This window comes from Montipora foliosa, chromosome 10, assembly GCF_036669935.1.
Source record: "Montipora foliosa isolate CH-2021 chromosome 10, ASM3666993v2, whole genome shotgun sequence".
In the NCBI taxonomy this organism is placed as follows: domain Eukaryota; kingdom Metazoa; phylum Cnidaria; class Anthozoa; order Scleractinia; family Acroporidae; genus Montipora; species Montipora foliosa.
In genome coordinates this window covers 38,040,696-38,063,387 of record NC_090878.1, presented here as the reverse complement: position 1 = coordinate 38,063,387, position 22,692 = coordinate 38,040,696, and the positions used below count along the sequence as shown (strand labels likewise).

General features: G+C 39.5%; 2 long non-coding RNA genes across 2 annotated transcripts in view; one reads left to right on the top strand and one right to left on the bottom strand.

Annotated features, from left to right (window-relative positions):
* The first annotated feature begins 1,535 nt into the window (after positions 1–1,535).
* LOC137973328 (uncharacterized) lies at positions 1,536–6,735 on the top strand. Its single transcript, XR_011117204.1, has 3 exons — positions 1,536–1,709; positions 4,504–4,798; positions 5,931–6,735. It is a non-coding gene; the product is annotated as an uncharacterized lncRNA (long non-coding RNA).
* A 4,091-nt stretch (positions 6,736–10,826) lies between these two features.
* The window catches only part of LOC137973842 (uncharacterized), a 24,492-nt gene continuing 12,626 nt past the window's right edge, over positions 10,827–22,692 (bottom strand). The window contains exon 4 of the long non-coding RNA XR_011117329.1: positions 10,827–13,707. This is a non-coding gene — a long non-coding RNA (uncharacterized lncRNA). The remainder of the gene's footprint in view (positions 13,708–22,692) is intronic.

Genomic DNA, 22,692 nt, shown 5'->3' with positions numbered 1-22,692 from the left:
TCCCCGGCCAGGCCCCGAACCCGGACAACTCGATCCGGAGTCGAGCACACTAACCATGAGGCCACCGCGCCTCCCCTCTTACATAAAGATACATAGCAACTTCCTCTGCTCGCATATAGCTTAGCTAGTAGAGTTTTAAGAATTAAACAGTATCAAAGGCCTTCTGGAAGTCACTAAGTATAGCTCCAACAGCGAGGCATTTGTCCATTGCCAGCTTTCATTTATTCCTCCTGGTTACAAGTAGATCCTTTGAATAGAGTCCTTTTGTGAAGCCCTCTGACACTGGCTTCACAAACCCACTGTCTAGGAGAGGGTAACTGATAATATGACATCTGATATCCCTGAAGCTTTCCTATGAATGCTGAGCAAGGAAATTGGTAGACATAATTTGTCACAGTAGAGAGAGCTTCGTATCTGTGGACTGAGTGATTTTGCTAGTTTCCAGAGATCTGGGACATTATCTTCTTCAGCTCCAACTGGTGTTTTATGCGATACCATAATGTCGTTCCTAAGTCGCTTCCAGGAGTTGCACCAGGTTCCAGTCATCTGAAATAAAACATTCCTTCTTTAATATAAATTGTGAAAACCACCAGTGCAATTCAATCCCTGTGAAGACTTAAGAAGCTCGGAATTCTATAGGAATGACCGATAAACAGCTCCAAACAGCATATGAATCCCTATCCTAACTGCCATACTGGATGCGTTAGAATTCTTCAGTACTCGTGAAAATTGAAGCCTCAAAGGCTCACAGTCAATAAGGAATTTTCAGGTTCTTATGGACTTCCACTCAAGGAAAAAATTTAAGTGTTGAGTATAATGGAAGTTACTGGAATATAAGTGAATCGACGAAAGAAAAAGAGCGTCTTACGTGTATTTGACTTTCTATTTCATCTAGTGTCTTTAAAAAACACTGTGGGCTGTTCTTCCGACAGATTTAAAGTGCAGGCCACATTTCACGGCTCACTTTTACAAAACCATTACTAATTCGAAACTTGGGCCTCATTAGACCTCATTAGGCCTATAAAACAATGATCTGTAACGAGTGGCCTGTGGAATGTGACCCGTGCTTTAAACTTGCATAAAGACATAAAACGAACAAAGCATAAAACGTACCAACTAACGCAAAACACTGTACTAAAAAATTCTCTCTTAAAGAAACTTAGCCCCCACTGGCTTAGGTTTGGAGCCCATATATCTAAATTAGTCGGCGGCTTTTGAAGAACGAAGCATATGACAGTAGACACTAGTATTCTGTAGCATAGTCGCGGAAGGAATGTTCTGGGGTAATCCACAAATTGCGGAAAAAATCAACGCATTCAGTACCCTGTTTTGATGAACTCGTAATTCAAAAGCACCATGAAACAAGACCAGTATCATTCAGCATTCGACAACAGGTTAATTCTATGAATCCGCAATGAATAAAATAAACGAACGTTGGAAAAAGAGCCACTCCACCTTCATTATATTAGAGCAACCTCGTTCCCAAGTTCTTTCTTCTCTGCGTCCATCGACTGAGGGGGCAGAGAAGAGAGGTTAGATTTGAGACGAGTGAGCCATTAATGTCCCTTATGGTCAGCAGTCTGTTGGTTTTTGCCTCCGGTAGACCACCGGTAATGGCTGTGTCGCAGAGATTTTCGTTGTCTTTTATTCTTTGAAATAATCATGCTGATCCAAACCAAAGAAATGCTCACAACAACTCATCTTAAAAGGTATGCTTTAACTTTAAGCAAATAATATTTGATTTGATGGCTTAATTTTCTTCAAAAACTTCAATTTAGGATTTAAACGTCACCCCTTTAAGTCCCCAAGATAGATGTAGGCAGAAAAAAATATTTTCTCAGAGAAAATGACAGTTTTACGACAAAACCGACGAGAACAATCCTTAGAAGATTACATTGAAACATCACCAATGTTGCAATCTTTAAATCTTTAATGAGTTTACTCCTAAAACAGCAATAACTACTGTTACAACAAAGAATTACATTTCAAATATCATATATTGTTAACTTGCCGTACTAATCACTTGTGTTGTACATTTTTGTGACGCTAACTACATTTGTGTTAATATTCAAATTAAAAACATTCACTGACACTCCTGCCTTATCAGCCTATGTATAGTGTGCACGAAGTGAGCATTTTAGTTAGTGTTCATTTTAGTAACTGTTTAGGGGGAGACCAAGCATTTAAGTGGGGAAGGAGCATTAAAATTGAGCATTTTAGTGGCAAAGTAAAAGCATAATTTACAAAAGCCTAGAAATATACCTGTAGGGTGATTTGGAGAGCATTCATGTTGCCTATTGTGACCTATGCATCAGAATAGTGGGCACATTCCCATGAAAATGACATACTATCCAGATTTTTTTCAAACTTGGCACAATTGATATTCATACACAGGACATTTATAAATTGCAATAAAAAGATGGGGTCAACATGCTTGTTTTCGCGCTGCATGCCCTTTATTCTAAGTGTTTTTTACCAAATTTTCCGAGAAGCATTCGAAACTAGATCAACCGGAAAAATTGTTGTTATATAGCAAAACCTACTGAATATTACTGAAAACTTGAAACTGCTAGTTTGTCTGGGCTATAATCTTTAAGAAAGTGATTTCAAATTGCTCAATCTTTCACAGAAATGTAAGCAAATTGGATGCTACAGTCATTACCAAATGCAGTAGAGTATAGTATGGTAAATACTACAACTTCTACTACCCAACTTTTTTTCTCCTTAAAAGACGTCTTTCGTGTACCTATTACGAGTGAATAAAACCGTTTAAGATGGGGGTCACATGATACTTGTTTCTTCGCAACATGATAATAAGTGGATGGCAAAGGGGCAATTTCGGCTTCAAAATAATCAATTTCTGTGAGAGGACTGGGGCGAGTTCCAAAACAACACCTTCTTAAGGACGGTGCCTACTATTGTTATTGCGCATACGTTCTGCGCATCTTGAAATACTCAAATTTCCTATTGGCGGTGCTTCTTAATACAGTGATATTTTTCGGCGGTTCAAAACTAGGCAGAGAAAGGAGAACTTAGTAAGTGCTCTTGGCATCCAAAAAGAAAATTGGGGGTAACCCTGTATTTTTCAGAGATAATGAAATTTCAATTTGGCAAAGAATGGCATACATTGCTTTGTATTTTTAAGCTTTTTACAAATGTTGTTGATTAATTATCTTTGAAAAATGCGTGGTTACTCCCAATTTTCTTTTTGGATTTCAATAACACTTGTTAAGATGTGGTTTTCCCGCATATTCAGGAAACCGTGCAAAAATACCGTTGAATTAGTAGGTACCGTCTTTAACCGAGAAGAGTTATCATGATTGCACGTAAAAGCTCTTGAACAGCAAAAGTGGCTTTGCCGCCATCTATGAAGTCGCAATGTTATGTGCATTATGAGATGCGTGGTGCAAAATAATTGGTGTTTCACATGGTACCATAGCATTGCTGTTACGCGTGATAGAGCAGTTTTCAATTGAGTCTTGAAAGTATTTAGTGAATTGGTTTGGTTAATTGCATTACTTCACGCAGTGATTGGTTCAAGTTGTCACGCCACTTTCAACCATTCGTGGCTGGCGTGTGCACATTTTCCTGCACTTTGTGCCGGCTACGTGTAATTACTTCAAGTTTTGATTGGTTTACTGGATTGCCTCTGTCCTTTTTGATTGGCCACAGTAATTACTTTGGTTTTGGTTTTATGACACTCGATTAATTTTAAAACTCACTCTACGGTATAGTAGTTATTAACCCTTCTAATAAGAAGGTCTTTTTAAAGTGGTGAAACTGGTTGGAGCCAACTTTAGGAAGCAAATGCTGCCAAAATGTATGAGTGAATTTTGCATAATAAGGATTAGTATAATAATCTTATAACCCAGGTGATTATTGAAAATTCTTTGTGTTGATTGGTTGCCCTTGAGGTGATTATTACACGATAATCACCTAAGCCCTATTGTCAAGGTGACAGACAAAGAAATTAAGAGTTTTAAAGAAAATGCATACCGGTAGTTTTCAAGTAATCACCTACAGTGTATATAATTATACTAAAACAATTATTCATATCAGGCTCGGTGAATAAAAATCTTGACTTTGTCTCGGTTTTTATTCACGGATATTTACCTCGCCTTTGGCAAATAATTATTAAGTAGAAGCATCCTCTAGGCCTTGTTTCAATCTAGATGCATTACCATGGTAACAGCTTGCAGAACACATTAACTGTCAAAAATCTTTGTGGTGGTACTCATTAGTGACCAAGTTTGAGCTTCCAGGCAAAAGCTGCACAAATATGTCAGCAATGGAAGTACAATGTATACGTGCTTAAAAACTGTGTTCAGTCACCTTATTTCCTATGTCTAATGCACAAGTCAATGTGAATCACCCCCTGTAGGCTGGGAATATGATGGAAATCATCACCCTTGCCTCCTGGAGTGGGAAATGAGTAAATCATTCAGTCTGCTGTCATTACCCCATCGCATAGTAATTTTGCATTAAAAAATTTGCTCACCTTAGGAAGAAGGCAGAGTGGTATTTGGAGAACTAAAAGACAAGAGAAGAACATTAAAATAGTGATTTTACAAGAAAGCAAGTGAAGAAGGCTGTTGTAGCAGAGGACCTTGTGTCATGGAGAATCACAAAAACAAAGAGCTGTGGGGTGAAAATGCGGGACGCAAAGGCTTCCCCGAGAACAAGTGGAAGATGGTGAGGGTTTTTTGGAAAGAAAGCCCACTAGTCCATCAGTCTTCAGAGAAAATAAAACTCACCTTTGAATGACGAGGCCACACCTTGAAAAGTTATATGAAAAGAGGTAGGTTTGTAGTGATTTTGCAGATGTGTTGTTATCCGATTATATGGCCGCAGATCACCATGAGAAAAGCCAATAGCCTGTCTTGCCATCTATTTACATGTATACTTACAGCGTGTTTTATTACTCTGGCTGAAGGCACGGCGGCCAGAGTTGAGTTTTCAGCCAGTTTTTTTTTGCATTTAAACCACAAATCAGCAAAGCCTGCTGACCAAAAGAATCGTAGGCTCTAAGAATGTGACGTATACGGGAAAAACTGTGGCAATGTTGAACTGGATAATCATGGACATAGAAAAAGGTGTTCGGAGTGAATGCATGCTAGAAATATTGAACAGTACAGGAACGAATCGGTCAGTGAATCTAAAATATTGTCAAGTTGCATGCAAAGTTCCAAAGTATGTCACTAGTGATAATGTGTTGAGATTATCTGTGAGCACAAAATGCGGGAGGACTCCAGCCAGGTCCTCATTGGGATGGTGGTGGGAATTTACATTTGACTGGTGTATAACATTCTAATGTTTGATCTTAAATAGTGACAATTGCCAGTGTGAAGCTGCTTGTCAAATTTAATAATATACATGAAAAAGTTACTCGATTCTGATTTGCTGAGAGCACTGCAGTTCAAGTGTAGCACTATGCAAAAAGTTTAATACACAAGGGCAAAAAGTGTAATACCAGTGCAAATTACACCTTGAAATTCTGGATCATGATTGGCTAATAAAGAAAAAGGTTTGGTCAGAACCAATTGAGTCTTTTGTTTTAAAATCAAGCACATGCCCTGGATGGCCCAGTTTGATGCACAATTTTTCTCTGATTGCGTGACATGTATGCATTTCTTCTGCTTTAACCATCTTGAATATTTTCATGTATATTATTAATAGGTAATCACATGATTTTTCTCATGCAATTTGGAAAAAAATAAGCACTTGTAATTATTTTCAAAGACTGCAAATTGCACTCGCCTTACAGGATCGCGCAATTTTGGTCGTCTTTGAAAAAATGTACTTGTGCTTATTTGTTCCAAATTGCACAAGAAAAATCATGTGATTACCTATATGTAACTATAACAGAAATTATCTACTGTACAAGGATCACAACTTTCATTGCAACATAAATTATATTTTCTTTATTTCAGTGATAGCATGCAAGAGTAAGAGACACTGGCTAAAGAATTTGACGGGATAGGAGGGAAAGGTCCTTGAACAGCACTTTCCCTCTTGCACATATATACATGCAATTATTTTTAGAGATCCCTTCCTATTCTTCTTGATTTTTCTTCCTTATTCAAGTCAATTAGAGCCTTGTTTGCAACTTGGTATTCCTAGGATCTTTGATCACTGTTATTTCTGGTTGACAACTTTGATGAGGATCCATATACACTGTAATATTATGCTGGTCTCATATGAAGACAAAGATGATTTATTTTTAAAAAATGATTTCAGTGAAGGCCCATCTTGTGCAAAATAACATGACGAAATGGCAGGATTACACATGTTATGAGCCTTGTAATAACTTTTAGCCCATTGATTCCAAAGAATGAGACTTATGGTAAGATTTTACTTGTCAATGGGTATTTTAAGCATTCATGGGTTAAATTATGCCTTCTCATCATTTTTTAATGATCTTGGTTTCCAACAAAAAAAAGAAAGAGAGAGGAATAGGTCACTTTGCTTCCATCACAACTTTTTTCTTGAGTCTTATAACATTTTTGTTATGATTTGTCAGCCACTTAGGGCAAACTGCTTTTGTACAGTTTCTTTATCAAAGGATTGATAGATGCTTTTGACCAAAACTGGATCCCTTATGCTTTTCACAGTTTTTCAAAAATATATTGACAGGATTGTGACCTCTGGTACATACATTGTAGCCCTCATCAAAGTCCACTGCTCAAGCGTGGGGCACCACCATGGCCAATCGAAAATAAATGCAAGTAATATTCAGTAAGTTGGTCATTATAAATCAGCTCACAAATCTCTCCACCCATGGTTGATTTAGGTTTTCTATTTTTCTTTGATAAAATACAATTTTTCTTATAACCAACAGAGAAACTCTTAAGAACCCAGGTCATAAAAATAAAATTAGCTCATTCAGGGGATGGTTCCACAGCAACCAAAGCAACTACTGACAACTCCTTTCTTCACGTGAACTGATAAAGAACAAACAAGCAACATACTATAAGATGTATTACTTACAAGGTTTATAAATAAAAGGAACCAACTAGTGTTCTTTAAGTTTACAAATGCAGCTACAGGTACACCAAAAGATAGCAAGTTTAAATTAAGCAAGGTCACCTGTCCTAGGTATTTTAGCAACCTCAACATCCAAGCAAAGAGATTGCAATAATTCATGTGAAATGTGATAATTATTTGAATGGATTCAATTTAATTAAAATTAAAGGATGAGGTGGCCACATAATGACAAATTTTGGCAGGTCTTTCATGAATATACCGTATCCAAAATAACTAATGTCCACAAAACAAAAGAACAAAGCGAAAAAAAAAAGGAAAGTGTCAAGTCGTTCAAGAGCTGGGGCACTAATAGACCTCTTTAGCTTGTACATTTTGTTTTCCCATTTCAGACCACGTGATGTTACTCTAGGGAAAACTTTCTTTCAAATGTCGTCCTATGCACGTGCATATGTACGCATAACTTATGAAAAAACAAAAGGAAAATTCCCTTGAGAACATCACGTGGTCTGAAATGGGAAAACAAAATGTACAAGCTAAAGAGGTCTATTGGGGACAATGTAAACTGAAATTAACAATGAACGCAAATCAAGTCAAATGTTGGTTTTTGAGGAGAAGGGAAACCAGAGTACGTGGAGAAAACTTCTCGATGTAGAGTAGAGAACCAACAAACTCAACCCACATATGACGCAGAGTCTGGGAATATAACCCGGGCAACATTGGTGGGAGGCAAGTGCTCTCACCATTGCGCCATCCCTGCATCCCCAACTTAACAACACCTAATTAGCGAGGCCTAATTGGAATAACAATGGTCCTTTGTCTCCCGCCACTTTTGTCCGGTATATGAAAGTCTACCCCACCATTTACCATTTATAATAGTTGGTTAGTAAACTGACATTGATTATACGCTGTAGTAAAGCCTTGAAACAAGTTCTTAAAGGATAAACTTCTTATTTCATTTGTTGAAGCTTGAGAATAACTGGGACAGTTAATTTGATTAACTTCCCGAAACTGCTAAACTTTTACAGGCAAGACTTGGAAGTTATGAGTGAATAGTGAATAAATCGTACACTGAACTTTCTCGTGCAGTTTCGTTGCTGCGGAAAATACATTTAACACAGCACTCAACTGCATTACGGGGACTTGACACTAAAGTTAAAATCTCAGAATTCAGGTTTCATCAAAAGAAAATTAACGCAGAGATTACACTAAGTGCCTTGTGGGGACAGGCTAGAAAAAAAGCCCGGTTGTTCAAAAGCGGATTAACGCTAATTCCAGAGTAAAAATTAACCAAGGAGTTTATTTCTCTACTCCCAAATGCTGTTTTCCTGGATTAGGTTAATCGGCTTTAGAAAAACCGGGCGCCGTAAAGTTTGACATAACAAGAACCTGCAAGAACTCGCAACCCAGCTCACACCTTCACTAAATTGTAAATTAACCTTTGTGAATCCGATTCAGTGTAGAAAGTACATCGAGGACGAGCTTTCCTCGTTCGTCTGAATCAGAAGATCAGCTTCATTTAAGGTTGTTTGAATTTCTCAACAATTAATGTCAAACGAATGGCGTACAAGCATTGACCGCCATACATGCATTTATAGTCCTCAGTTGCTCAAAGACTGATTTGCTCCTTCACAGCGGTTAAATTCATTTCTCCAAACCAGATTGTATCAAAACACGTCTGATTTCGTGCTTGTTTCGTATGTAATCACATTTTAACAAACCTTAGTTTTTTTTTGGAACAAACTTCTTGTTTTTCAGTCACATACCAACTTTCGGTAACGTAATATTAATGATCAAGAATGACAAGAACAACTCGTTCTATAACTCCGTCGAAAGTCATCAGTTGCTATTAACAGCTTTCTTTAGACGAAAAAGCTCTTCTATCAGTCATCACCACTATGCTTTCGTGAAAAGCAAGTGTTATATCTTTACACAGCAACCAACAACATTATGGGGACTTCAGAACTCTAGATCAAAAATATCTGATTTCGTGTTTCATGCCAGAAAATGAACGTCGCAGAGATATTACACAAAATGGAGTTGTGGGGACATTTAGAGATAACACTTTCTTAAAGAAAATGCACATCAGCAGGTCAGCTTTGAAAATGAAATAAATTTTCAAGGTCTAAAGAAACATATATGACGAGCAATTAAATCGACCATGAAGCCCAAGAAAACAGATCTGGCTAAAATAAGCCTAACCTAATAAAAACTTGCAACCGAGCTCACTTCGTTGCTGAATAATTATTGTTAATGGTTAATAACCTCCAAAAATTGCATTTTAGATATAAGTACATCGAGGAAGAGCTTTCCACAATCTTAGAGTTTGGTCATTCACCTTCAAAGGGTTGTTTTTGTCAGACAAATCGTTGTTCAAGCGTCGAGGGCCGTCATGACGGCCATATTTGCCTCCTTTAATACTCAGAACAGATTTGGTCCTTGTTCCATATTTTATTAGTCAAGGGAAGCCTTGATTACTTGTTTTCCGAAACAAATTTCTTTGTTTCATTGTAAAAGGTTTAAATTCAGTTATGTTGTAACCAATTCTTAAGCTTGCAAAAGAAAATAACAGCAACACTGACTTCACTGAGTGATTTGTTTTATGTGGAAAACCGCGCGAAAGTTTAGCCGTTTGAACGTCATGTGGTAATTATGAGCGTTTTCAGTCCTTTCTAAGAAAGCATTTGAGTCAGAAATGGCTATTGCTAGCCTGATTCGATTAAAGCAACTGGAAAAATTTAACACAACAGCAAACTAAATTATGAGTAATAAACGCTTAACTACCGTCGGTTTTACATTTGACACGTAGGGATTACCGGAGCAAATTCGTTGTGGGCACATCGACACAGCAAAAAATAAGGCTTTCTGCCAACGAAAAAGGCAAATAAATTTTACAAAAATCAGCCTTCAACTATTAATTTGAAACTCTTCATAAAAGAACCACGGCAACAAAGCTTGATAGAGCCACTTTCTCGCTATCTTGATGAAACAACAACTCGCAAACGCACACCTTGAGTAAGCTTAAGCTTTCACCAAACTTTCGTGTCTTAAACTGCAGTATCGCGTTGAGAGAAAGCTTTAGCTTTAGGCCTATTAATATTACTGAAGGTATTGCTCCCTTAAGGTTTTTCTGAATTTTTTAACAATTCTTGTCAAACAGAGTTTCAGCCGTGAATGATCGTGAATGGACCGCCAGTTTTGAGTTTGCACAGATTACACGACTCTTTAAAGCTTTACATTCATTATTCTATAAACCAGATTGGCATCCAAATACGTCAGATTTCATCCTTTTTTTTACTTAATCATATTTTAACGAAGCTCTGTTGTTTCTTACAACGAACTTCATGTTTGGTTGTAAACTGAAATTCGTTCGGTAACGTCATGATCGCTGTACAATTAAACGAATGGCGAGAACAGAATAGTCTGTTTTAGAATCTGTAGAAAGTCATTAATTATAATTGTGAACTGGTTTATTTTATCGAAAAAGCTCTTCCATCGTAAAACGTAATTACCAGCCTTCTGATTTCGTTTAAAGCAAGCAAAACACCTTAACTTTACACTGCAACCAACATTACGGGGACTTAAGATACTATGTTGACAGTAGCTATTAACCCAAAATTTCCGAATTCGGGTTTCAGTGCAAAATAGAGAACCAGGTGATTACACTTTGTTACACGTTGTGGGGACTTACCGGCAAAACTGACGTTAGGCCCGATTTCTCTCTTTTTTTAACCACAGTGACGATATTAAGCTTATTGCTTGCTAGCAAAGTGAAAAATGACTGAAGAACACCTTTGATTTTCAACGTTTTGCAATTTCGGCTGGAAAAAGACGCTAGTCATAAATTATGGTTTTTCGCATTTATTTGAGAATCACCGCCAACATTATAAAGTTCAACAACATAAGTAATAAAAAAAAATACACACACACACAACTGTACACAGCGAACTCAGCATTGTGGGGACCTTTGAAGTTGACCTTTTGTCAAATCAGTGAAAAAGTAAAGAGAGAATGTGACAACATGCAAGGAAGACTAGTCTTACCTTTTAACACTTAATCAACTTTTAGGAACCAGTAATAAACTTCCCAGCGCTCGCTTTTTCTTTTCTGTAAACCAACACTTTGACGCGGTATTTGGGCTTTAGATTCTAGGACGAGAACGACTACGAGTAGACCTACGAGTACGAGATTTTCTCATAGATCAACAGTGAGCGCGCGCTAACCAGCCTCATTTTGGCGGGAAAAACGTGATAGCGGCGTCATTGTAGTACAGTACGTTAGGAAAGAATGTCGTGGTGTCAAAACAAGTCAACAACACGGTAGCAGTTTTGGCATTTTTCCATCAGCAAAAAGGCTCAGCTACCAGTAATAAGAATAACTGAGCAACCTACACTGCTAAGAAAGAGTAAGATTAATCATCCGGGTTATAAATCTTCTAAGTATTTTCGCTAAAAATGGGCAGTCAAATCTCGTACTCGTCCTCCTCCTTGAATATAAAGCTCTCTAATATTGACATTGTGGGGACCAGTGCAAACAAATAGTGTGGAATGAGGAGGACTAATTCCCAAGGCACGAGGGTACAGTAAGGGTATGGTTTTCTCATTCCTCAGCTAAGAATACAGTACCTAAATACATAATGAGGTATCTCTCATAAGTTGAACGCGATATACCAGATAATCTCTGAACAATGATGCTTAGAAAATTCGAGTTTTTACAAAAAATGTATGAAATCATTAGCGCTCTTGCCACTCAAGAATTTATCACGTTTTTTTGGCTAATAACCGGCTGGCTATGAAAACGTAAGGCTTAAAATTGTTTATTGAACCGGGTTTAGCAAGTTCTTTTACCTTTTGGAGTCAATTTGTAAATAAAATGATACCTTGTGTGTACAAACCCGTATGGTATAAAATAAAAAAAAGGATACCATGATGTCAACAAAGATTCTCCTCTTGGGGTCTAGTTTCTTGTGGTATATTGTGAAAATGGCTCAATTGGTTTATTAACGTTTTCAGCGCTATTAATTAAACCAGGGGCGCTTTCCATTCGACTAAAAAACTCGGCTTTGTTCCTAAATCTGACCCGATTCCCGAGACCTCATATATATCCGAAGGGAAAATTTCTGATCCAAACACTTCCGCATGGTTGCCTGGGTGAAAATGATAATGCGCATTTCGTAAAAGAGCGGTCATCATTTCATTTTTTCCATCGCTTTTAGTCCATTTTGAACATTTCTCTCGTTAGTTAACATAAAGTTACAAGGATTATTTTGTTGACTTTCACAAAGGAAAGCGAAAAATTAGCAAAAGCCTTGCTTGCTCCGAGCCCGCCCAGTCAACCGGAAACAAATGAAGACGGTTCTTTGCCAACCACTTGCAAGCAAAATTTCATTGGGAATTGGTGAAAGTGAGTGGTCATCAAGTGGATTCCCTGCTTTCCCGAAAATAACAATTTCATATCTTGCACAAAGGCATGAAAAATAAACTGCAATGTTGAATGCTTCGATCTCTTCACATCATATTCAAAATTTACAATAGGGTAGGAACAATAATAGTGTACAGCAAGCTAGTATAAATAAAATTGAGGTTATTGATAATAACTTTACAGTTTTCGTTCGTTTTATAAGAAACAATTACTGGAATAAGGAGTGCAGGGAAAAAGGAAAAAAAGTCTTAGACGTATAAACGGGCGTAAGACGCGATTGTGATTTAAATACCTCACATACGAAAAGATATACTTTGATATAAAATGGAAACAAATGTTTGCAAAAGGTGAAAATGATTAATATCTTAGGTAAGGGAAACTAAGGTAATTCAGAGAATTATCACAATTTCCGCACAAGCTATGATTTAGTAACTTCGAACATTGCATTTAAAGTTTGCACTTTAAGCTTCGTATATTCGTTCATGCAAATGATGCCTCATCAAATCGTTAACGAGACCAAGCATACCACTGCAGACTAATTGGTTCAGTTTATTGCAAATTCAAGCCCGAGCCAGACCAACACTCAGGATCTGTGCAGGAGGGCGCAGGATAAAAGATGGTCAGACCACCAGTCAGGGTCTTTAAACGACTCAGGAGAAGGTGCTGCCTTTGTAATCAAATTTGCAGATAGTTATCTTATCAAGTCTTCTCTAATAAGGACTCATAAGGACAATAAGCTATAGGCCCCATCTTAAATTCCATACTGTGAGGCATCAAAGGACCCACACACTATTTGCAAGGAGTAACACAGAATCGGGGGTAGAAGCTGAATAATTGGACGTCGATTATTCATTATTCTTTGTGTGTTTTGTTGGAATTATTCATTATTCCTTTTAAATTTTTGTAGGTTACTCATTATTCATTGTTGTTATTCATTATTCCACTGGCACACATTGTATAACTGCGCCAATCATTATTCCGGCGTTTTCAGACCCAATTATGCATTATTCATTTCTTATTTATACTCGTTATTCATTATTTATTATTCAGCTTCCACCCCCGACACAACTCTTAGTGGTCCAGCCTTATAGAAAGGGCACCAAACAGAGCCTTACTCTGCTGTGTAACCCCTCGGTTTTGAAATCCAAAGAAAAAGAAGAATTGACTTTTTGGTCATAGCAGCACTTAAAGCTAACATTTCTCCTTCCTTAGTTTCTTTGTTTTGGGTCCGCACTGAAAAACAAGTACGCTAATCATTATTCTTGTAAGATTGTCCTTCGACTGGCGACAAGTAAACTTCCAATCCTGCAGAGAACAATTAAAATTATTTAACAGAGTCAAAAATTTGTTTAACCCTTTACATATAGAGGATATAACATAGTCGTGTGGGCATACAAAATTTATCTTTGAGTATTAATAGTATCTCTCATGAATGAGTGCAGGTGCCCCAAGACTCCCCAGTCGAGGAGTAAAATCGTCTGGCATTAGACAGTGTATCTGCCAGGGATCAAAAGGTAAATGGAGGAGACACGGTTTATTCACTGGTAAACCCAATTGTTCCTTAGGCTCAACAGGACAAGGCAACCCCTAGGGGTCAAATGGTCAATGGAGGGAACATAGTTCTTAACTGGGGAAGTGAATCATTCCTCAGGCTTCCTGGGATGCCCCAAGTTCAAAAGTAAAATCATCTGGTGTTTGACAGAGTAACTATCAAAGGTCAAAAGGTCAATGGAGGAAAAATTTTTTTTGACTGATACAAGCATTCCTCAGGCTTCCCAGGACGCCACCAGTTAAAAAGTAAAATTGTCTGGCGCTAGGCACAATAACTCCCAGCGGTCAAAGTGTCAAGGGACAGGACACGGTCTATTCACTGGTTAACCCAATTATTCTTTACGCTCCTCGGGACACCCCCAGTTAAAAAGTAAAATCGTCTGGCGTTAGACAGAGTAACTCCCAGGGGTCAAAGGGTCAACAGAGGAGACAGTTTGATAACCGGTGAACCGAATCATTCCTCAAGCACCCAACACTCCCAGTTCAAAAGAAGGATAGTCTGGCATCAGACAGAATATTTCCTAGGGGCCAAAGGGTCAGTGAAGGGCTAATAATGTTTGGCCTGCTAAACCCAATTATTATTCCTCAGGCTTTATTGGAAGTCCCCAGTTTAAATTGTCTGGCACTAGATAGAGTAACTCCAAGGGGTCAAAGGGTCAATGGACGAAACATATTTTTTCAACTAGTGAACCTTATCATTCCTCAGGGTACCCAGGATGCCCCAGTTCAAAAATAAAATCATCTGGAGTTAGGCAGAGTAACTCCCAGAGATCAAAGGGTCAATGGAGGAAACATATTTTTGCACTGCTAAACCCAATCATTCTTCAGGCTCCCCAAGATGCCCCAAGTTCAAAAGTAAAGTTGTCTGGACTTAGACAGTGTAACTCCCAGGGGTCAAAGAGTCAATGGACAAAACATGTTCTTTAGACTGGTGAACCTAATCATTTCCCAAGGTGTGCAGGACGCCCCAGTTCAAAAATAAAATCAACTGGAGTTAGAGAGAGTAACTCCCAGGGGTCAAAGTACATAGTTTTCCACTGATAAACCTAATCATTCCTCTGTGTACCCAGGACACGCCCAGTTCAAAGGTAAAGTTGTCTAGCATTAAAAAGAATAACTGCCAGGGGCAAAGAGTCAATGAAAGGGTTAGTTTTTTGACTGGCGAGCCTAATAATTATTGTTTTTGAGGATACTTGGGACATCCCCAGTTCAAAAGTAAAACTGTGTAGCATTAGACAGGGATCAAAGGGTAAATGGAAGGAACAGAGGTTTTTCACTGATAAACCTAACCATTCCTGAGTGTACCCGGGACACTCCCAGTTCAGAGGTAAAATTGTCTAGCATTACACAGAGTAACTCCTAGGGCAAAGGTTTTTAACTAGTGAACCTAATCATTCCCGAGGGTACTCTGGACACAACCAGTTAGAAAGTAAATTGTCTAAGGGGTCAAAGGGTCAATAGAGGGGCCACAGGTTTTTGACTGGGAAACCTAATCATTCCCAAGGGTACCTTGGACACCACCAGTTCAAAAGTAAAATTGTCTAGCATTAAATGGAGCAACTCTTAGGGGTCAAAGGGTCAATGAAGGGGACACAGTTTTTTCACTGGTGAACCTAATCATTCCCGAGGGTACCTGGACAGCACCAGTTCAAAAGTGAAATTGTCTAGCATTTGATTAGGTAATTCCTAGGGATCAAAGGGTTAATGCAGGGGACACAGCTTTTTGACTGGTGAACCTAATCATTCCCGTGGGTACTCTGGAAACTACCAGTTCAAAAGTAAAATTATCTAGAGCATTGGATAGAGTAATTCCTAGGGGTCAAAGGGTCAAAGGAAGGGACACAGGTTTTTGACTGGTGAGCCTAATCATTCCCAAGGGTACACTGGACACCACCAGTTCTAAAGTAAATTTGTCTAGCATTAGATAGAGTAACTCCTGGGGGTCAAAGGGTCAATGGACGGAAACAGTTTTTTCACTGGTGAACCTAATTATTCCTGAGGGTACCCTGGACACCACCAGTTCAAAAGTAAAAATGTCTAGCATTCGATAGAGTAACTCCTAGGGGTCAAAGGGTCGATGGAAGGGACACAGGTTCTTAACTCATGTCCTTAATCATTTCCGAGAGTACCCTGGACACCACCCGTTCAAAACCAAACTTGTCTGACATTACATAGAGCAATTCCTAGGGGTCAAAGGGTCAATAAAAGCGACACAGTTTCTTGAGTGGTGAACCTAATCATTCCTGAGGGTACTCAGGACACCACCAGTTCAAAAGTAAACTGTTTAACATTAGATAGAGTAATTCCTAGGGGTCAAAGGGTCAATAGAGGGGCCACAGCTTTTTGACTGGTAAACCTAATCATTCCCAAGGGTACCTTGGACACGACCAGTTCAAAAGTAAAATTGTCTAGCATTAGATAGAGTAATTCCAAGGGGTCAAAGGGTCAATGGAGGGGACACAGGTCCTTGACTGGTGAACCTAGTCATTCCCAACGGTACCCTGGACACCACCAGTTAAAGTAAAATTTTCTAGCATTAGATAGATTAATTTCCATGAATCAAAGGGTCAAAAGAGTGGCCACAGATTTTTGACTGGTAAACCTAATCATTCCGGAGGGTACCTTGGACACTACCAGTTGAAAACTAAAAATGTCTAGCCTTAGATAAAGTAACTCCTAGGGGTCAAAGGGTTAAGGGAGAGGACACAATTTTTTGAATGGTGAAAGTAATCATTCCCGAGGGTACCCTGAAAGACCACCAGTTAAAAGTAAAATTGTCTAGCATTAGATGGAGTAATTGCCAGGGGTCAAAGGCTTAATGGAGGGGACACAGTGTTTTGACTGGTGAACCTAATCATTCCCAAGGGTACTCTGGACACCACCACTTCAAAAGTAAAATTATCTAGCATTGGATAGAGTAATTCCTAGGGGTGAAAGGTCAATGGAGGGGACACAGGTTTTTGACTGGTGAACCTAGTCATTCCCAAAAGTATTCTGGACACTACCAGTTCAAAAGTAAAATTTTCTAGCATTAGATACTTTAATTTCTAGGAATCAAAGGGTCCATAGAGGGGACACAGGTTTTTGACTGGTAAACCCAATAATTTCCATGGGTAACCTGGACACCACCAGTTCAAAAGTAAAATTCTCCAGCCTTAGAAGGAGTAATCCTAAAGGTCAAAGGGTCAATAGAGAGCACACAGTTTTATGACTGGTGAAACTAAATATTCCCAAGGATACCCTGGACACCACCAGTTCAAAAGTAAAATTGTCTAACATTAGATAGAGTAACTCCTACGGGTCAAAGGGTCAATGGAAGGGACACAGGTTCTTAACTCGTGACCCTAATCATTCACGAGGGTACCCTGGACACCACCCATTCAACACCAAACTTGTCTGACATTACATAGCGTAATTCCTAGGGGTCAAAGGGTCAATAAAAGGGACACAGTTTCTTGACTGGTGAACCTAATCATTTCAAAGGGTACCCAGGACACCACCAGTTCAAAAGTAAATTGCCGAACACTAGATAGAGTGATTCCTAGGGGTCAGAGGGTTAATAGAGAGGCCACAGGTTTTTGACTGGTAAACCTAATCATTCCCGACGGTACCTTGGACACAACCAGTTCAAAAGTAAAATTGTCTAAAATTAGATAGGGTAATTCCTAGAGGTCAAAGGGTCAAAAGAGTGGCCACAGGTGTTTGACTAGTAAACCTAATCATTCCCGAGGGTACCTTGGACACAACCAGTTCAAAAGTAAAATTGTCGAACATTAAATAGAGTAATTCCTAGGGGTGAAAGGGTCAAAAGAGTTCCTACATGTTTTTGAATGGTAAACCTAATCATTCCGGAGGGTACCTTGGACACTACCAGTTGAAAACTAAAATTGTCTAGGCTTAGATAAAGTAACTCCTAGCGGTCAAAGGGTTATGGGAGAGGATGTCTAGTATTAGATGGAGTAATTCCTAGAGGTCAAAGGCTTAATGGAGGGGACACAGCTTTTTGACTGGTGAACCTAATCATTCCCAAGAGTACCCTGGACAGTACCACCAGTTCAAAAGTAAAATTGTCTAGCATTAGATAGAGTAACTCCTAGGGGAGAAAGGGTCAATGGAGGGGACACAGGTTTTTGCCTGGTGAGCCTAATCATTCCCAAGAGTACCCTGGACACCACCAGTTCAAAAGTAAAATTGTCCAGCATTAGATAGAGTAACTCCTAGGGGTCAAAGGGTCAATGGACAGAAACAGTTTTTTCACTGGTGAACCTAATTATTCCTGAGGGTACCCTGGACACCACCAGTTCAAAAAGAAAAAATGTCTAGAATTTGATAAAGTAACTCCTTGGGGTCAAAGGGTCAATGGAAGGGACACAGGTTCTTAACTCGTGACCCTAATCATTCACGAGGGTACCCTGGACACCACCCATTCAACACCAAACTTGTCTGACATTACATAGCATAATTCCTAGGGGTCAAAAGGTCAATAGAAGGGACACAGTTTCTTGACTGGTAAACCTAATCATTCCCGAGGGTACCCAGGACACCACCAGTTTGAAAGTAAATTGTCGAACATTAGATAGAGTGATTCCTAGGGGTCAGAGGGTCCATAGAGGGGCCACAGGTTTTACACTGGTAAACCTAATCATTTCCGAGGGTACCTTGGACACAACCAGTTCAAAAGTAAAATTGTCTAAGATAAGATAGGGTAATTCCTAGGGGTCAAAGGGTCAATGGAAGGGACACAGGTTTTTGACTGGTGAGCCTAAACATTCCCAAGAGTACCGTGGACACCACCAGTTCAAAACTAAAATTGTCCAGCATTCGCTAGAGTAACTCCTTGGGGTCAAAGAGTCAATGGAAGGGACACAGGTTCTTAACTCGTGACCCTAATCATTCACGAGGGTACCCTGGACACCACCCATTCAACACCAAACTTGTCTGACATTACATAGCGTAATTCCTAGGGGTCAAAGGGTCAATAAAAGGGACACAGTTTCTTGACTAATGAACCTAATCATTCCCGAGGGTACCCAGGACACCACCAGTTCAAAAGTAAAATTTTCTAGCATTAGATAGATTAATTTCTACGAATCAAAGGGTCAAAAGAGTGGCCACAGATTTTTGACTGGTAAACCTAATCATTCCGGAGGGTACCTTGGACACTACCAGTTGAAAACTAAAATTGTCTAGCCTTAGATAAAGTAACTCCTAGGGGTCAAAGCGTTAAGGGAAAGGACACAATTTTTTGAATGGTGAAAGTAATCATTCCCGAGGGTACCCTGAAAGACCACCAGTTAAAAGTAAAATTGTCTAGCATTAGATGGAGTAATTGCCAGGGATCAAACGCTTAATGGAGGGGACACAGTGTTTTAACTGGTGAACCTAATCATTCCCAAGGGTACCTTGGACACGACCAGTTCAAAAGTAAAATTGTCTAGCATTAGATAGAGTAATTCCAAGGGGTCAAAGGGTCAATGGAGGGGACACAGATCCTTGACTGGTGAAACTAGTCATTCCCAACGGTACCCTGGACACCACTAGTTAAAAAGTAAAATTTTCTAGCATTAGATTAATTTCTACGAATCAAAGGGTCAAAAGAGTGGCCACAGATTTTTGACTGGTTAACCTAATCATTCCGGAGGGTACCTTGGACACTACCAGTTGAAAACTAAAATTGTCTAGGCTTAGATAAAGTAACTCCTAGGGGTCAAGGGTTATGGGAGAGGATGTCTAGTATTAGATGGGGTAATTCCTAGAGGTCAAAGGCTTAATGGAGGGGACACAGGTTTTTGACTGGTGAGCCTAATCATTCCCAAGAGTACCTTGGACACCACCAGTTCAAAAGTAAAATTATCCAGCATTGGATAGAGTAATTCCTAGTGGTCAAGGGGTCAATGGAGGGGACACAGGTTTTTGACTGGTGAGCCTAATCATTCCCAAGAGTACCCCTGACACCACCAGTTCAAAAGTAAAAATGTCAAGCATTTGATAGAGTAACTCCTAGGGGTCAAAGGGTCAATGGACAGAAACAGTTTTTTCACTGAACCTAATTATTCCTAAGGGTACCCTGGACACCACCAGTTCAAAAAGAAAAAATGTCTAGCATTCGATAAAGTAACTCCTTGGGGTCAAAGGGTCAATGGAAGGGACACAGGTTCTTAACTCGTGACCCTAATCATTCATGAGAGTACCCTGGACACCACCCATTCAACACCGAACTTGTCTGACATTACATAGCGTAATTCCTAGGGGTCAAAAGGTCAATAAAATGGACACAGTTTCTTGACTGGTAAACCTAATCATTCCCGAGGGTACCCAGGACACCACCAGTTCAAAAGTAAATTGTTGAACATTAGATAGAGTGATTCCTAGGGGTCAGAGGGTCAATAGAGTTGCCACAGGTTTTTGACTGGTAAACCTAATCATTCCGGAGGGTACCTTGGACACTACCAGTTGAAAACTAAAATTGTCTAGCCTTAGATAAAGTAACTCCTGGGGGTCAAAGGGTTAAGGGAGAGGACACAATTTTTTGAATGGTGAAAGTAATCATTCCCGAGGGTACCCTAAAAGACCACCAGTTAAAAGTAAAATTCTCTAGCATTAGATGGAGTAATTCCTAGGGGTCAAAGGCTTAATGGATGGGACACAGTTTTTTGACTGGTGAACCTAATCATTCCCAAGAGTACCCTGGACACCACCAGTTCAAAAGTAAAATTGTCTAGCATTTGATAGAGTAACTCCTAGGGGTCAAAGGAAGGGACACAGGTTTTTGACTGGTGAGCCTAATCATTTCCAAGAGTACCCTGCACACCACCAGTTCAATAGTAAAATTATCTAGCATTGGATAGAGTAATTCCTTGGGGTCAAAGGGTCAATGGAAGAGACACAGGTTCTTAACTCGTGACCCTAATCATTCACGAGGGTACCCTGGACACCACCCATTCAACACCAAACTTGTCTGACATTACATGGCGTAATTCCTAGGGGTCAAAGGGTCAATAAAAGGGACAGAGTTTCTTGACTAGTGAACCTAATCATTCCCGAGGGTACCCAGGACACCACCAGTTCAAAAGTAAATTGTCGAACACTAGATAGAGTGATTCCTAGGGGTCAGAGGGTTAATAGAGAGGCCACAGGTTTTTGACTGGTAAACCTAATCATTCCCGAGGGTACCTTGGACACAACCAGTTCAAAAGTAAAATTGTCTAACATTAGATAGGGTAATTCCTAGCGGTCAAAGGGTCAAAAGAGTGGCCACAGGTGTTTGACTAGTAAACCTAATCATTCCCGAGGGTACCTTGGACACAACCACTTCAAAAGTAAAATTGTCTAACATAAGATAGGGTAATTCCTAGGGGTGAAAGGGTCAAAAGAGTTCCTACATGTTTTTGAATGGTAAACCTAATCATTCCGGAGGGTACCTTGGACACTACCAGTTGAAAACTAAAATTGTCTAGGCTTAGATAAAGTAACTCCTAGCGGTCAAAGGGTTATGGGAGAGGATGTCTAGTATTAGATGGAGTAATTCCTAGAGGTCAAAGGCTTAATGGAGGGGACACAGCTTTTTGACTGGTGAACCTAATCATTCCCAAGAGTACCCTGGACAGTACCACCAGTTCAAAAGTAAAATTGTCTAGCATTAGATAGAGTAACTCCTAGGGGTGAAAGGGTCAATGGAGGGGACACAGGTTTTTGACTGGTGAGCCTAATCATTCCCAAGAGTACCCTGGACACCACCAGTTCAAAAGTAAAATTGTCCAGCATTAGATAGAGTAACTCCTAGGGGTCAAAGGGCCAATGGACAGAAACAGTTTTTTCACTGGTGAACCTAATTATTCCTGAGGGTACCCTGGACACCACCAGTTCAAAAAGAAAAATGTCTAGAATTCGATAAAGTAACTCCTTGGGGTCAAAGGGTCAATGGAAGGGACACAGGTTCTTAACTCGTGACCCTAATCATTCACGAGGGTACCCTGGACACCACCCATTCAACACCAAACTTGTCTGACATTACATAGCGTAATTCCTAGGGGTCAAAGGGTCAATAAAAGGGACACAGTTTCTTGACTGGTGAACCTAGTCACTCCCGAGGGTACCCAGGACACCACCAGTTCAAAAGTAAAATTTTCTAGCATTAGATAGATTAATTTCTACGAATCAAAGGGTCAAAAGAGTGGCCACAGATTTTTGACTGGTAAACCTAATCATTCCGGACGGTACCTTGGACACTACCAGTTGAAAACTAAAATTGTCTAGCCTTAGATAAAGTAACTCCTAGGGGTCAAAGGGTTAAGGGAAAGCACACAATTTTTTGAATGGTGAAAGTAATCATTCCCGAGGGTACCCTGAAAGACCACCAGTTGAAAGTAAAATTGTCTAGCATTAGATGGAGTAATTGCCAGGGGTCAAAGGCTTAATGGAGGGGACACAGTGTTTTGACTGGTGAACCTAATCATTCCCAAGGGTACTCTGGACACCACCACTTCAAAAGTAAAATTATCTAGCATTGGATAGAGTAATTCCTAGGGGTCAAAGGGTCAATGGAGGGGACACAGGTTTTTGACTGGTGAACCAAGTCATTCCCAAGAGTATTCTGGACACTACCAGTTCAAAAGTAAAATTTTCTAGCATTAGATACATTAATTTCTAGGAATCAAAGGGTCCAAAGAGGGGACACAGGTTTTTGACTGGAAAACCCAATAATTTCCATGGGTAACCTGGACACCACCAGTTCAAAAG